Below are 17,176 nucleotides of genomic sequence, written 5' to 3'. Positions count from 1 at the left end.
AGCTTCAGGGTTAGCCAAGATGGCTGTCTGTAGTCAGCATCCTAAGATCAGATACATAACAGACTCAAGGGGTAAGCTACATCCACCAAACAAATCTACTCTTCTTTATCTTTTCATCATTTTTGGTTTGAAAATGACATTTCAGGGACCCAAGAGGAGATCTCAATAAAAAAGCTGTCTTTGGTGTCCTTGTGGTAAAGCAGTGTCTGATGTCTGTAGATGCTCTCAGTACTGTATGACCCACCTCTGCAGTCCCAAAGGCAGAGACCTTTGGTGTCCATGGTGTTTCCTTGTCGGGATGAGACTTCAAGGCTGCTGATGCTGGCAAGGGAGAGTTATATGCGAGGGCTGCATCCAGGAACACCTCTACCAAGAGGAAGTTGGGTCAGCCGGCTCCCCCAAAGGCCCGCGAATGAAGGAATCAGCATTACTGTGCTCCAACGGAGTTTTAAGACAGGATGGAGAGGATTGCAGGCTAGATTCAGTTCTTTGATGTAATTTGTCTAAGCCTAAATTAGAAGTTCCCCCCCCCAAAACCTATCATTGGGCCACTATGTAGATGCTCGCAAAAATAATCTTTTCATTTTTCTCTTGCATGTGCATGTGTGTGGTGTGTGTATCCATGTGTGTTTACATGCGTGAGGGCTCAAGAGTGTGAACTCCCGGGTTATATGTTCTCAAACACGACAAAGAGAGTAGAAAACCAGCGATACTCACTTTCCCTAGTCCCTTCTATTTACTGTTTTGCCAGGTTAATTAAAAGGTTCTTTCAAGCCCAAACTCAGCTTCGGAAACTTCTCGGCTCTGCCTACTAGAAAACATTTCCCCGATGGGAACTGACCAGAGCATGAATCCAATTGATCAACAAGACCTAGTCCTCTGGAAGAGCAGCTCATGTTCTTAACTGCTGAGCCATCTCTCCTGCTTCAAGAGAAGCATCCTTTGTGGTGGGTAGTGGCCAATGTAGAGATGCATAACTTGTCAAAGTTCTAAGAAAAGGTGGCCACGAATGCTCAGCCATAGCTGAGTGAGAAAGCCGCACCATCAACCTCGACTTAAGAGTCAGTGAAATAGCCAAGCGTAGTAGAGAAAGGCGGGGCTCGGGTTGGGGCTCTTAGGTCTGACTGCATCCTGCTTCCAAACCACAGAGGTGTCTATGAAGAGCTCTCCCATCACCTAGCCAAAGAGAAGTCAGACAGCCGCAGCCGTGGAGACTTTAGTAGATAGAGGTTGGCTCGCGTTGGTGACACTGAAAGAAAAATCAACCAGTTTCTCTCAAAGTAAACTCTTGGCTGAGCTTAATGCATGTCCTGCCTACCAGGCCGTGAGTCCTATAGGAGCTGTGTTCTATCTGTCAGACTGAGAGTCCTATAGGGGCTGTGTCCTGTCTGTCAGACCCGTGAGTCCTACAGGAACTGTGTCCTCTCTGTTAGACCCGAGAGTCCTACAGGATCTGTGTCCTGTCTGTCAGACCCGTGAGTCCTATAGGGGCTGTGTCCTGTCTGTCAGACCCGTGAGTCCTGCAGGAACTGTGGCCCACAGGCATGTCAGTTGACTTCCCTATATATTTGTTACTTTTGTTTATTTGCTTTGTTTGTTTAACTTTCCTTTTGGCAAAGGTTCCCAGCACACAGCCCAGGCTGACCTTGAATTTGCAACCCTCCTACCTCAGCCCTCTGAATGCTGGGATTACAGGTGTGCACCACCAATCTAAATATTAGTTTCCTCATCTACATAATGAAATTAACAAAACAAAAACATCTTAAAAGTATTTCTCCTGTTGGAGGAAGGATTGTGAATTCCTTTCATTTTACAACTTCCTACCATCTATCGTTTTTTTATAGTAAGGCAAACAGTGGTGATATAAAATAAAAGACGATCTAGCTGCTTTGGGAAATGTTAATCTCATCACAACCAGCATGGATTTGGGTTGTTTCTTTTCTCATTTTCCTGTGACCTGAGGATCCCTCACTCACTTTCTAAAGCTGCTGTGGTGTTTGGTTTTCTCCTATGCAGAAAAAATGCATGCAGCCTGGGAATGTCTTGCCATGCTTCCCAGAGATCACAGCAGAGTCTGCAAGGAAACTTCCTGCCTGGGAACATGTGGTCCTCACACAGGATCTTCTGCTCTTCCTCCAGGTGTGACACTCGCCATCCCTCCACTTCCTCCATCCCTCTTACAAAAGCTCCCAGAGAAATAGCAGCCGCCAACTGCCACCCCTAAGCTTTGGCACAGCTGAATTTACTACAGGTACCAGAAGTGAGACGGCATCACCACCCTGAGGATGGAGAGGGAGCCTGGAGCTTGGGGGCTGCTGAACCCCACAGGATTCATCTGAGACAAAGACATGTCACTTCAACTCCTCTACCTTAAAGCATGGATATTTAAATTGCATGGATAGGTAACGGGTGTCAACCATTAAAACCATCACAAGAAAGTCTTTTGCTTAAAATATGCATTATACTCTGCCCTAAAAGGGCTGTCTAGATCACAGTTCTTCCCGTAAGACTAGAAGAGGGGTAGAAAGACTTAAGAGACAGAAGTAGTGGAGGACTTGAGGATGTAACTTTTCCCAGACACAACAGAGGAGATGTACATATGAACCCCCACAGCGGTACGCAGAGAGCCCACACAAGCTCAAGCCAGACAAACGTTACAGTATAGAGGGATGGGGGTGAGCACAAAGTCCCCATCCTGGCCAAGGAGCTATTGGCATTTGCTACTGTGAGAGAGAAAGACAGCTTTCTTCAAGGGAGTGATACTTGGTTTATCAACTGTGCTCCAAGACAGGCCCTGCCCCATGCTCAGGAGTAGGCCAACAAAAACTGGTCTCCACGAATCTGATTTTCTGTCTAGTTTTGAAATAGAGCAGTGAGACAGGAAGCAGAGTGGGAGGATCTAGGGGGAGTTTGGGGGGACAAATATGCTGAAAATATTGTATGAAGTTCTCAAAGAATAAATAAAAACATTATTTAAAATATTCATTACAATGTTCATTTTCTTAATCTTTGTGTTTGTGATGGTGTCGTGATGGAACCCACTACTTTGTATGCTAACCTAAAAAAATATATAAAATGCCACAGCCAATATTAAAAAATTATACCCACGTTGAACATATCTACAGACACATGCCAATGGATCCTTATAAAATATAGAAATCTTAAGGACTGGGGAGGTGGGTCAGTGATTCAAGTGCCGTGGCACAAGCATGTAGACTGGATTTCAGATCCCTAGGGTCCACTCCGATGTCTAGAAGTCATCACAGTCCACTTTAATCCTAACCTTAGAAGTCAGACGTGGGACCCCTGGAGCAAACTGGCTAACAAGACTAGCCCTATCAGTGAGCTCTGTGTTTGACTGGGTGACCTCGCCTCATGGAATAGAGTGGAAGAGTAACTGAGGATGATTCTTGACATCAACTGTGAGCCTCTATATACAGGAGTACATGTGTAGATATACATGCAAATGTGCTGTGCATACATGCCTTCGTGAAACTGGGAGAAATAGAAATCTGGGAACATAGATCAAGCATCCTACATTCATGGTACTTCAGCTATTGCCACTCACCTTCGTGATACATTAATTATAAATCTGCATTTATATCTTTACAGTTTCTGAGATCACTAGTACAGTCACACATTAGTGTGAAGGCCTAATTGTTATTAACAACAAATTGTTGAATTCTATATTAATTAATTTGTTTGTTTGTTTGTTTGTTTTGAGACAGGCTTTTTCAATGTAGCCCTGGCTGTCCCAGAACTCTCTCTGTAGACCAGGCTGACCTTGAACTCACAGAAATCCGCCTGCCTCTGCCTCCCGAGTGCTGGGATTAAAATGTGCACTACCACCACTGGGTGAAGTCTACATTCTTGAAAGAAACCAGAAGCTATCAAATAACTACTCCTTGGTCAGTGGTGATTCTGATGAGCTCAGCTTTTTGATCTGAGCCAGGCAGATGGCTGTGTTCTTTTCTGCCCTAAATCTGTAAAGATGCATTTTGTAGTGTTTCCACCTCATGTGTATCTAATTTTCTCTTTTGATTGTCTAAGATGTTGTTCTGAGGCCCAACAATGAATGAATGGCTCCATATACATGTACTATGCATACATGCACACACACAAAATACCCACCTTACAACCTGCTCCTATTGTTCAAGTTGTTCTTTCAGGAAGACGTAGCATATTTCTTTACAAAGAAAGTTTTTAAAAAGAGAGAAAAAATGAAACGAAACAGTGACTGTTCCCCAGTGCAATTACTGTGTCAAATATTCCCCTGGGGAAAGGGATTTGCTCTTATTGTGAAATAAATTATTCTGGAAACCAGGCTTCCGCAGTCACTTTTCTTTTTCCCCAGGCGGTATTTTCCCACTACTGCTCTCAAAATTTACTTTTGCTGATACACATATGGGAGGCTGGAAATAGTCAAAATTATATGTTTGAATTTTAAATATATTTCCATTTTCTATAAATGTTAGCAACTCCCCAGATTATCAGGGGGCACTCCGTGGTTCAGCCATCGCCTGTCCCAGAAATTGCTGGCTGGTCTTCCTCGTCCCCAAGAAGAGACGGAGATTCTCTTATCAGCTCTTAACTTCTACATATCAGGGCCTCTATCCCCACAGCTGCCACTTGCCTAGAACACTTGCAAAGACAAGGTCCAATAGGAAGCAGCAAAGGACAGAGAGGAGCAGGCTTAGCTCACCCTCCTCCCCACAATCCAGCATCCCCCAGATATGGTCATTTCCCACACCGGCCCAGCATGAATCCTCTGTGGGTCCCAACCAGGAGTTCCCTGCTCAGTCAGCACCCCATCAGCTTCTCATCCTGTCCATTTCAAACCCCTGGACGAACTCCTCTCAGCCACATTCTGAACAAAACAGAACTTTCCATTAGTTGTGGAATCCACACCTGCCAGAACTCACTCTGACTCCCACAGAAAGGGAGATTCTTTCAAAACTCATTCATTTCATTTCCTTATCCAAACCACAGAGCAAAGCAGGATCTCTGGAATGAGGTGATTGGGGGGAATTGGGGATACAGAGTGCAAATAAATGTCGGGCATGAAAGTGAAGGCAGTGGCTACATGCTCTGTGTCCCCCTTAGGGCCAGGGTCTGTGACGTTCTTAGTGGGTCTCACTGATGACCTCTTCTGCAGGCTTCCTCGGTCTCTCAGTGAAAAGCTTTCAACAAAATTCAGAGGCAGCAAGTATTTCCTGAGATCTTAAGTGTGTGCCAGGCCTCATCCAGGGACTCTAGATGTTTTAACTCATTCGATTCACACAGTCCTTAAAGGTGAGTGGCATTGGGAAGGCTCCGCATTTCAAAGATTGTGCGCTGAAGCTAGGCTACAGCTATTGTCTCCTGGAAGGGTTTTGAGTGCCAGCGGGTTGAATAATAAGCTTCTACTGAGTTCCTGTGTGTGTGTGTGTGTGTGTGTGTGTGTGTGTAAATGTGTGTGTAAATGTGTGTGTGTAAGTCTATGTCAGTGTGTGTATGTGTGTGTAAGCCCAGTACATATTCATTCTAATCCCAAACATTGCATCAACTCTTTCACACACAAATTAAAACTAAAGCAGCGGCATTAGGACTTTGCACTGACTAGGAACACAAACTGTGGAGTAAGCCCAAGCCACATCTCCATATCACCACGCTAACTGCATGGCCACATCTAAATGACCTGACATTTCTAAGCCTCGCCTGTAAAATGAGCACAACAATAGAGCCTTCCTGACGGGGTGGTTGGAAGGATTATTATCTAAGGAAAGTCCGTAGTGCAGAGCCCAGCGCTCAGCGAAAGTCAAATGGATGCTCTAATCATCTTCCTCTGTTGACAGAGGATTCCTTACAGACATGGGGCAACGGGGATGGACGGATTTGCCACAAAAACTACAACTGTTCTCTTTGTGGGTTCTCGCCAGTAAGCAGTAAGAGACTTTACACACTTTTCTTTTCAGTGTTGACTTCATTTGGGTATTTAAGAATACCACAGCCTTTGACCCATGCCTGGGGTTTTCTGTAAAATACAGGAGCTAAAGACGAACTTGGTGAAAGGAGGGAAAAGACACCAGAAAAGACAGACAGATGTGGAGTTATCAGAAATTATATGTAATTTTCATAGAAAAAAATATTAAGGATTCTATTCATTTCTACGCTTGTTAAAAATAATACATTTTGATGTACAGAGTTTAGGGCACAAAACCCAAAATGTTTTTAAATTTCCTCTTTAAAGATTTGTTTTTAGTTACTGAGTATTTTGCCTGTGTGTGTCTATGTATGTACACCGCCTGTGAAGTGCTAGAGGAGACCAAGAGAGGACAACAGAACACCAGAACATGTGAGCTGTCGTGTGGGTACTGGGATCTGAACTGGGGTCCTCTGAAGAGAGGCCAGGGCTCTTAACAATTGATCCATCTCTCCAGTCCTCCCCAAACATTTTAAAAACTAAAAGAGGACTGGGAGGTGACTCAGTCAGTAAAGAGGGTTGCCACCAAACTTGAGATGTCAGTTGGATCCTGGGAATTTACACAGTGGGATGAGAGAATGGACTTTCGCAAGTTGTCCTCTGCCCTGAATACGTACATGCCCACATGCATACACAGTCACATACACATAAATAAACCAATCTGAAGACAAAAAGGAAGAATTGAAAGCATCGCTGTTCACCTGGCAGCTGATGATAGTTTTCTGAGGACTGCGACTTAGCAAACGGGCTGGCGATAGGCATTCATTCTACTTGGTTGGTCATCGACATAAGAACTGTGAACTGTCAACCATGGCTCCTGTGACAGAGAGCAGTTTTCATCATCACCTGCTCACTTTTGAAACCATAGTGTGAGCAAGCTCGTGCCAACTTTCAAATCGCTCTGATCACAACTCATGAGCCCACCTCACCGTTGGACATTTTTGGGCAGCAGCATATTAAAACCGTCTACCCACAATGCAATGGAAGACATACACCCTAATTTACTTATGCATTCTATTACTTTTCAGTATATGCATGGTTTTCAATTCCCCTATGAGAGATATCTCTGGCCATAAACATCTGAGTCATTAATGTATTGTAATTTGATGAACGTTTGCTTTGATCGCAAAATAATGCTTTAATTTTACATCAAGCTGTTAGTTCTACAAATCACTGGGTTGTCTTGTATATTTGTGAGGATTCTGCTAATAGGAATGGAAGTCCTAAGAGCCACACAGACACCATTAAATGTAAGTGAGGGGGCTAGAGAGACACCTCAGTGGTTAAGAGCATGTGTTCTTACTGAAGACCTAGGCTCAATTCCCAGCACCCACATGGTGGCTCACAACCATCTGTAGCTCCAGTTTCAGGGGATCCAGTGCCCTCTTATGACCTCTGTGGACCCCAGGCACATACACATGTGGAACACAGGAAAAATTCATACACATAAAAGCATAATACCTTAAAAATATAAATAAGTGTCAGCACATCCTATAAGTGGTAACTTGCCTTCTATCTATAGCTGTGCTGTTGTTATGATAGTACTAAGCATTCTCAACTGCTGGTGTCACAAATTCTCAGATTTCTCTCTTGACTTTTAGACTTTCGGGTCTTTGAAGTTCTCATAACAGACTCTTTCCTTTCCCAAAGGACGTCAAAACAGACCACATCCCTTCTCCCATCTTTAGGGAAAGAGGCTTCCATCTGGACTAGGGGCGTAGTTCAGTTGGTAGAGTGCTTGCCTAGCATGGACAATGCCCTGGAGTCCACCCACAACCCTGCATAAAACTTGGTGTGGTGGTAATAGGTCTATAATCAGAAAAGTTGGGATGTGGATGTTGGAAGATCCAAAGGCCAAGTTCACCCCAACTACTTACCAAGTTCAAGATCATCCTGGGACAAAACAAAAGAAATATATAGGTACAGCAATGTGTCGTGTTCTTTCTCTGTCCCCTTGATGGGTCCAGTGTGTCCAATCTATGTTTGGACGTACCAAGCACCTGAACACATCTCTTTAAACACATGTCTGGGTAAATCAGAAAGCTAAGTCCTTCCTGCTGGCACATACTCCCCTACTTCCATATAGCAGCTCCCCAAATCTGCATCCCATCACTATTCATATGGCTTGGACAGTATGGACCACCATACCATCCACAGATATAGGAGAGCCACACAGCTACTGTCCCATGTAATCTGGAAACACCCCTCCCCCAAATGACCATAAACGTGAGAGTATTCTCTGTGTCAGCAAAGCTAGCAGAAAAGACCACTGTCTCCCCAGTAGGTTTGCTGGTGTGAAGGTCTGGAACTGGGTGTCATCTTGGCATTGTGAGAAGAAGGCTGAGAAGCCTCTAGAAGCTGTGCTGCAAAGCCCAGGGAAGAAATCGGCGTTGCACAGGACCTGTGGTTCTGGAAAGAAGGAAAACTAAAGATACCCTGAAAGCCATCTGATGTACCTAGAAATGCTAAACATATCGTATGCCTTAATGCAATTCGGAGGCTACCCAATGGGGGCGGGCCAGCCACATTAGAAGATGCCCTTCCATGAACTAAAGATGGCAGCGCATGAAAAGAAACAGGCAAAGACCTCCCAAGGAAAGATCCAATTCCCCTAGACAAACCACCCAGGGAACAATAATTTAGCCAGTGGCAGTCAATTAAGTGATCACCATCCCTATTTTTCTGAATGGTCAGAAGAGCCCATTGGCAACGGAGAGGCCACTGATGCGGAGGAAGGGAAGATGGGCTAGCAGAAGAGGAGGCAGGTGGCAGGCTCGTGAGCAGACCGTCCCCAGGCCCCTAGAAGAAGACAGTTCTTTGCTTGACTGATAATGAAATTGTTAGCAGTTTTAAGTGAGCGGGTTCTCTGCTGACTCTCATCTGTACCTCTGCTGTCTGAGGGCCACGTTGAGAAGGACCACAAGGGAGATCATCCGTTATCTTCTGCAGCTTGCTTCTTAAATGTTATGTTGGTCATCTTGGTTATAAGTCTAAATGCCAACCTGGCAACATAGCCCCCTGTTAACTGTTCTCTCCCAAAGAGAGCAAAATGGGGAAATGGAAACAGACCCTGCATAGATTTTTTTTCAGGGCTGTGTGGAAGTTGGTAGTAGCACAGTTGCGAATGAACTGGCATTTAAGCACTTAATCTGCTGACCTTGAATCCCACAGCAATTTCTTGTCTCTTAAAAACCGGGAACATATAAAAATTATATGTGTGTCAATTAGTTTAATCATTTTTGTTTAAATTTATCTTTCTCAATTTTGGCTCATTGGTATTGTAACCCAGTATCTCTTGTCGTTTTATATCCATTCATTAATATTCATTGAAAGTATCTGTGACTTCAATAAGCCCAGGCTAACATTTTATAATGCATTCGGGAGTATTACTTTTAAAGATTTTGAACCACTACCCCCTTCACTGAAAGTGATACTTGGTGCTTCATAAGAATGCAAGTGACTTCCCAGAGATGGGCTGAAGGAATGAATCAGGGTGGACTTGAATTTATCTTAGGGAGGAACGCCTCCACCCACAACTGCAGAATAGGTGGGGGTCATATCATTGCCCTTCTACTCAAGAAATTCTTACTGAGGGATGCCCAAGTATTAGGCCCAGAACTGACTACTTTAGCCCTCAGCTGGGGTTCTTGCTAACATGGGGGGCTCAGTAAGGTGTCAGGCATTTTAGGGATCTCCTGCACAGCCTAGTTCCAGTTATGTGAGAGACCCCTTTTCAGGGGAATAAGGCAGAGAATGAGAAAGCAGGATGCCTGTACACACACACACACACACACACACACACACACACACACCTCTTGCAAAACTGCTCAGAATTTTGGTTACTAGTATTGGCTATTTCAGAAGAGGAAATCCACAGATTTCATCCTACCAAAAAGAACTTCAAAGGGAGGAAGTTTCTAGGTTGTGATCACTATTAGCTCCTTTGGTCAATATAGAAAGAGCTATATTTTTCAAAGGAGAAAAGTTGTAAGGCTAAACAAATGAACAAAGTACAAATATTGGTCCACCCCTGTCCTGTACCTGTGAGGTCCAGGCACGAGGAGTGCTGGCTTACAAGGAAACTGGTGGATTCAGGGGTAGGGGGAATAAATGAAAAGGGGAAGGAGAAGAAGGGAAGAGAAAGGGAGGAGAAGGGAAAAGAAGGGAGGAAAAAGAGAAGAATAAAGAAGAAGAAGAGAGAGGCATGGGAGAGGACAGAGTCAGAAGGGAGCAAGACCCACTACTGAAGTCATCATAATGAAAGCGTTTTGTATTAGAGCTGGACCACAGTGGTTGGAGCCAACCAGCATCCTAAGATGCCTTACACATGGCGATCTTAGGCATTCCAGCTTTTCTGTCCCCACTCCAAATAGCCATACAGGTCATATTAAGAAACTCTGGCACCATCGTTGACCTTCACTCAGGTGCTGTGGTTTGGGTAGGGTTTGAACATGTTGAAATTTATCCCTATTGAGAGATATTGTGAAAGGGGAATGAAATTGAATTATCTTAGACAGGGGCAGGTGAATAAGATGAGATACGGACATTAGGGTATAGCACCCTGAATCTTAGTGGCTTCATCAGAAGATGGAGAGACCAGAAGAGATAAATGGCTATCTCTGTCTCCCTTGTCATGAAGTTTCTGACACTGCCTTGGGATTCTGTTATCACTAGATGTAGTCCCACAACCTTGACTTCCAGAAGTATGTGCTCAAATAAACCTCGTCTCACTAAAACTTACCCAGTGTGATACAGAAAACAGACACAGAACCTTTGCTTCAGTCAGCTTTTGAAAGTGGGCCATGGTATGCTGAAGATCTGGATGTGGTCCAGATCTATCCCACACTGCCAAAGGAGATGTTCACTAGTGATCCCCACATCTTCCACATATAATATGGAGTCTAGGGGTACCTCTACAGAAACCTCTGGAGGAATGAGCCCGGGGTAGGCGTTGCTCTGCTCCTCTTGTGTAATGCGCCAACCTTGTCCCCATTTGCCACCAGCCTTCCTTTCCCTTGCCTGCCCCCGTCAGCCATCGTCACCTTTCTAGCTCGTTTTCCTGACTAGCCCTTGACTTGGGCACGCCCCTCATATGTGGATTCAGCAAACACCAAGCAGCCCCTGAAAGGCTCTACCTACACATTGTACAGTGTACAGTATCCTGTTCTGTCTCTTGCCACTTGCCACATGTGAAGCCATACTCAGTGGACAAATGGTTTCTAACAGCCAAGAGACTTGGTTTGCTGTGTTCAAACATAAAGTCACAGTCCCTTGCCTCTGATAAACTCATGCCCCATGGTCTGGATACTTTGTGACTATCAGGTCAGTGATAACAGCTACCGAAAACACTGTTTAAAATTTTTGCCTAAAATTTTGGGGCTGGGACATAAGTACCTACTGCTCCTGCTGAGAGTTTACATCTTGAACTACAACCAGGGAGCAGAGAGTAGGGACTGGGAATAATGGGAGTCTTGTAATTCTCAAAGTCTGCCTCTAGTGATGCCAAAGCCACACCTCCTAACCTACTCAAACAGCACCACCAACTGTGGATAGAATATTCAAACTCCCAAGACTACGGCATTGGGAAGGCACGTCTCATTCAAACCACATCTATACATCCCACTTACTCCTCACAGCAGCTCTCTGAAATATTCATTTCTCCTTTTCCAATGAACAAAGAACTGAAATATGAAAGAATCTCACAAGGGTAACCTTGGCATTGCCACGATCAGCTGTACTACATTGCTTCTGCCTGTCTTACAGATATTCAGTGGAAATCAAAACTTTTTTTCTGAAAAGTTCGTTTCAAATATCCAGAAGAAATGCATGCAGCAGATCTAGTCTCGGGGCTGTTACAAAACATTTGCCCACAGAGCATGGCTTTTGGTGTGGCAAATGCAGACTCAGAGAAGGCTACCAAGAGATGGATGGCTTTACAAATTCACCCATTCGCTGAATACGGAGCTTCCACTATGCATCAAATGTTCTTGAGACGTGAGTGGAGTAGCCATTGGGACCGTCACCACCTGTGTATGGAAAGAGCCAACCGAGAATATCCAAACAGGCAAACTCCTACACAGCAATGCTAGACCGCTGATACCAGTCTCTCTTCTGCGGCTTGTGTGTCTTCTCTTCTGCGGCACACATGTTTCTCCACACTCTGTCTCTAGACCCACATCAAAATCTACTATAAAAAGAATGCTTGTCTGAAGAGCCTCTCTCAAGGGTTTTACAAACCTAGGTTTCAAGGGAAAAAAAAATAAATTCATTCCTCATAAAAGAAATTCTAAATGTTGTAAAATTAAGCATGCCAACATGCCCGATAGTAGTAATTTGAAGTAATCAAATTTGCATTTGGGGACATGGCTTAATTGGTAAAGTGAAGGCTCAATAAGTAGCCCATCTCCCAAAACCTATGTACAAAGCCACACACGATGTCAAGGACAAATAATTCCAGTGGGGATTTGAAAGAGAAGGTCCTCGGGCTCGGTGCCGAGCCTCCCGACCTAGCTGGTGAGTTTCAGAATACTGGGAAAGCCTGCCTCAAAACTAAAAGGTGGAAGGCACGTGATGATTGATGCGCCAAGGTGGTCTTCTGGCCTTCACACACACGTGTAGCTGTACATATAAAATGTAAGTGTGCGCGTGTGCGCATATGCACACACACAAGAAGTGCCTAAATTCCTGTAATCACATGTGATTAATAGAGGGATTTGGAAATGAAATGGCCAAAGAAAAACTAGTCATAACCAGAAATCGATTGGCTCACCTCTGTCACTCTCTGTATTAGAAAAAGCTGCCCCCTTGTGTTCCAGCGTGTCTAGCATACTCTTCGCAAGACAATCCTTTCCCCAATTTCACATTCACTAAACCTTTTGGATAGTGATTCTTGCCCAGGAGCACATTTTCCTTAGAGAGTGGACAAACGCCCCTGGGTAGGACCAGAGTCGTTCCATAGTTTGAGAATATATATTCAGTCACATGTTTTGATAGTTACAAAATAGAACCATCTAGCCAGTATTTTCCTGTCAGGGAAACTAGCATTCTTGGCCTTGCCTTTGCCGTTGACCCCGAAGGCAATACACTGCGGTGGAGATAAGGAGCTGAGCAAAAAGAAGGGAGTACACCAAGACCTTGCAAGGGGCTCGGGGAGTTACAGGGTTCTTCAAAGTATTGGCTTCCAAATGTCAAGAGACTGCCCTTTCCCACATTTAATTTACATTTTGAAGAAGTAGATAATGTGACTAATTTTCATAATTCTCTTGGTTCTCCATATGGATTTAATATTTACAGCCCCTGGTATGATGACCATGGCATTAGTTGGGGGACCTTGAGAGGTAAGGTAATGAGGGCAAAGCCCTCTTGAATGAGACTAGAGCTCTTAAAATATGGGACACAGGATATCATCTTCCCAGGGCCCCTTGAAGACATGGCAAGAAGATGACCTGACCATTACAAGCTAGAAAATTCCTCACTCTGGGCCTCACTTCTGGACAGTGAGGAACGAATGTCAGGTTTTAAAGACATGACATTACATTTGCTACAGCCCATGACATTTGTTGTGGCACTCCTATAGGAATACATGTACAGAAACTACAGTCTGAGGAAGCTCAGAGTGCCCCAACCATAAAACTGTTTTCGTTGCTACTTCATAACTGCAATTTATGCTAATGTTATGAACTATAATGTAAACATCTGATATGTAGGATATCTGATATGTGACCCCGGTGAAAGGGTCATTCTACCTCCAAAGGGGTCACAACCCACAGGCTGAGAACTGCTGTTCTACAGCAAGGTGTAGAGTTTTAAGTAATACATAGGTCTTCTCTGTTTCATCTCCGGAACATACAAAGAGCACTACAGCAGCCACGATATCAGGAAAGATGGTCCAGTGGTACCCAGGTAACCTGGGTGATTTGACAGAGTGTCTGCCTCCTGAGTAGCTTCATTACCTCAAGCCAGGAGAGCCAGCATCCATTCCGATGTGTGCAGACAGCTGAGAGGGCATCACAAGGATAGGCTATGTTCTCTGGGCTACATTTTACTCCCCATGAACTCTGAGGACATAGAATGCTGAGTGAATGAACGCACAGGTCCCACCAAGATGACCAGGGGCCCCTTAAGCAGGGTGAGAGGGAGAGGCAGGTCTAATCCCCAAGAGCCTCAGAGGCAAGTGCAGCTGCCTCCTTCAACAGCAAGGTGAGGATGGTGAGCCCAGAGGCCACAGAGAGAGTTGTCTTTCCCTTAGTTCTACAGGATGTTTGCTTCTCAGATCTGATGTGTGTATCCATCACCCTATAAACTGTCACTTGGAGAGAGATGGGATGGAAGGGCCGTTAGCCACGGCTCTGCAATGTTAAAGTGCTTCTTTACATAGTACAGCCTTGAATGAAGAGAGACGACTCTGTCTTTTTTTTCTTTTACTTTTTTTTTTTTTTTAAACAGCTGTCCTAATGGTGGCATTAGCAATGGGCTGAGCAGCAAGAGTGGATCCATTTCTGGGCAACCATTCAAGATAGGAAAATTGGATGTCTCCAAACTCCCTAAAATCAAGTTTTGTAATTTTGAAAGTCTGTGAATGAATTCTCAAGGACGCAAACGTACTAAGGAATGAAGCGTCCAAGGGAATGTGATTAGCATTGCCTATGCCAGTACATATCAGGCCTCTATAATACTTGTGTCAACACCATCCAGGCTTGTCTCAATGAAATTGAAATGTCTGTGGCGTACATCATTTTTTCCTAAACAGTAAACTGTATTCCACCCCATACTGAGTTAACGTTCTGAGCTTGACACTATTCTTACAAGGAGGGGAATACCAGTAGATAATTATCAAGGACAGGCTGGATATATTTATGTCTATATATACCAAATCATGTTTTGCCTATAGCTTTTACTCAAAATAATGGGAAGAGATGGTACCAATCAGATTTTACAAACAGAACAGGAAAAGAGACCTATAAAGATACATAAGTGAGTTTTGCTTTTGGTCGTGCCAGAGGCAGGGGGATAGATTAGTTTGCTCCTTGGGGAATCTTCCAGACCTCAGCTTTCACTGTGTATCTGCATCCTCTGGGAATCTTTGTAGCCGGCTGCATAACCATGCAGGGACCACACTGTGGATGAAGCCTGGCATCAAGAGACCTCAACTGGTGAACGGTAAGCATGTTAATGTGGATAATTTAAAACTCATAAATAGCTTTCCATAATGTGATTCTTGCCCCAGGGGGTCTTTTGGTTGGAGTGCAAATACAATAAGGCTTGAGTTTGCAGCTTAAAAAGGGAAACAGAATATGAGAAGAAGAAATTTCTAGGTAGCTTTTGCTGAGGTTCTTGTTTAGTGGAGGAACTAGTGGGGAGACAAAGGAGAACGGTCTTGTAAAGGAGCCACGGGGAGTCCTCTCTGTGCTCTCTATTCAACTGCTGCGGTTTCAAAGGCAGAAATCCCAACTTCTTTCACTGAGATGGGAAACCTGCCTGTCTTTGCCATGGTGGTCCATGTGGTAGTTAGAAGAGAAATGTCTGCACAGACTCACAGACGTGAAGGCTCGATCACCAGGGAGTGGCACTATTAGGAGGTTTGATCTTTTTGGAGTAGGTGTGACTTTGTTGGAGGAAGTGTGTCTCTGGTGGTGGGCTTTAAGGTTTCAGATGCTCAAGCCAGGCCCAGTGCCCCTCTCTGCCTACTTCCTGGCAATCTGGATGTAGAATTCTATTCTCAACTACCTCTTCAGCACCATGTCTGCCTGCATGCCTCCATGCTTCCTGCCATGATGGCAATGGGCTAAATCTCTGAACTGCAAGCCAGCCCCAATTAAATGTTTCCCTTTGTAAGAGCTGCTGTTGTCATGGTGCCTCTTCATGAAAATAAAACAGTTCACTCTGAGTTTCCAGCTACCAGAACGTAAAATGTAGTTGAGGATGTCAACAGAATGGATGAAGGTGGGGCAGGGGCAGAAAAATATATAAAGTACTATCCTTATTCCTAACTCAGAATCAGGGACTAGTTTCAAAGAACTCCTAGAACCATCCACACTGCTTGTCAACTATTTAAGTAAGTATCCTTATTACTTGAAAATAGAAGTTCGGACTGTGAAAGATTTTGTGCAATTCACTCCTGACATACACTTAGAATTTTCTCTTAAGGTCTAGAATTTGCTAGAGAAGTTTCACCCTCAGAAGTCAGTGGTCCCCAGCCTTGTAGAGCTCAAGGGTGCATCTATTTGGTCACTATCAGAAAATATTAACTAACATACTACACTTCTACATTGCAGTTTATCATATGCTTATCTGGGAAATCAAACACTTTTGGCAATTTCCTATGGTTCCTTTTTTTTAATACAACCATAGCAATGTTAAGATCACAGATTTTAAGTTCAGACCCTGTTGGTCAAAACACTAGCATTTTCAAATGGGCAGTCTCAAGTTCCTGTGAACCCGGCTTCCTTGTCTGTGAAATGGTATTATTGCAGTATCAGTTTCAGAGGAGGCTTAAGGAAACTGAGTGGGAAAAGGAAACCAAAGCGCCGAGATTCAAAAGGTTCTCACCACATTTCATCACTTTGAGTATGTTCCTGGAATCTCACTCCCCGCTCCCAAACAAACAACCCGTTCTTAAGTTCCTAGGGGAAATGTAAGTTCTCCAGAGGAAGCAAACATAAAGACTGTCGCTGCTTCTAAAATGAATTCAAGGGGTTGTGTAGTATAACTGGAGAGATGGCTAAGAGGTTAGAAAGCACCGTCTGCTCTTGCAGAGGACCAGGGTTCAGCTTCAAGCACCCATATGGCAGCGCCCAATCATCTGTAGCTCCAGTTCCAGAGGAGAGCCACACCCACTTCTGGCTTCCATGAGCACTACATGTATATGATGCACATGTATACACACGAGCAAACACTCATACACATGCACAAAATTAAGACAATCTTTAAAAATAAAGTATCCTGATAGTCAAGTATTTCTAAATTCAATATACTTAAAAAATCATACGTATCATGCCATGTACATGTCTAATACGGGTTTTTTGCAGGTTGTTGTTACACAGACATTATGAATAAAACATTTATTTGTGCCCTATGATCACCATGAGAAGGATCCACGAACTCCCCGAGAAACCTTCCATGTCTCTCCTCTCTGAGTTGGTATGGGTTCCCATCTCTGACACGTCCCCATGGTAAACAGGCATTGGAATCTACGGCTAAACAGTTCTAAGACTC

The sequence above is a fragment of the Alexandromys fortis genome, unplaced genomic scaffold, assembly GCF_014885135.2.
Source record: "Alexandromys fortis isolate MF-2015 unplaced genomic scaffold, M_Fortis_MF-2015_v1.1 scaffold_22, whole genome shotgun sequence".
Classification (NCBI taxonomy): Eukaryota; Metazoa; Chordata; class Mammalia; order Rodentia; family Cricetidae; genus Alexandromys; species Alexandromys fortis.
The sequence above is the reverse complement of the archived record's forward strand: the minus strand, read 5'-3'. Positions refer to the sequence as shown.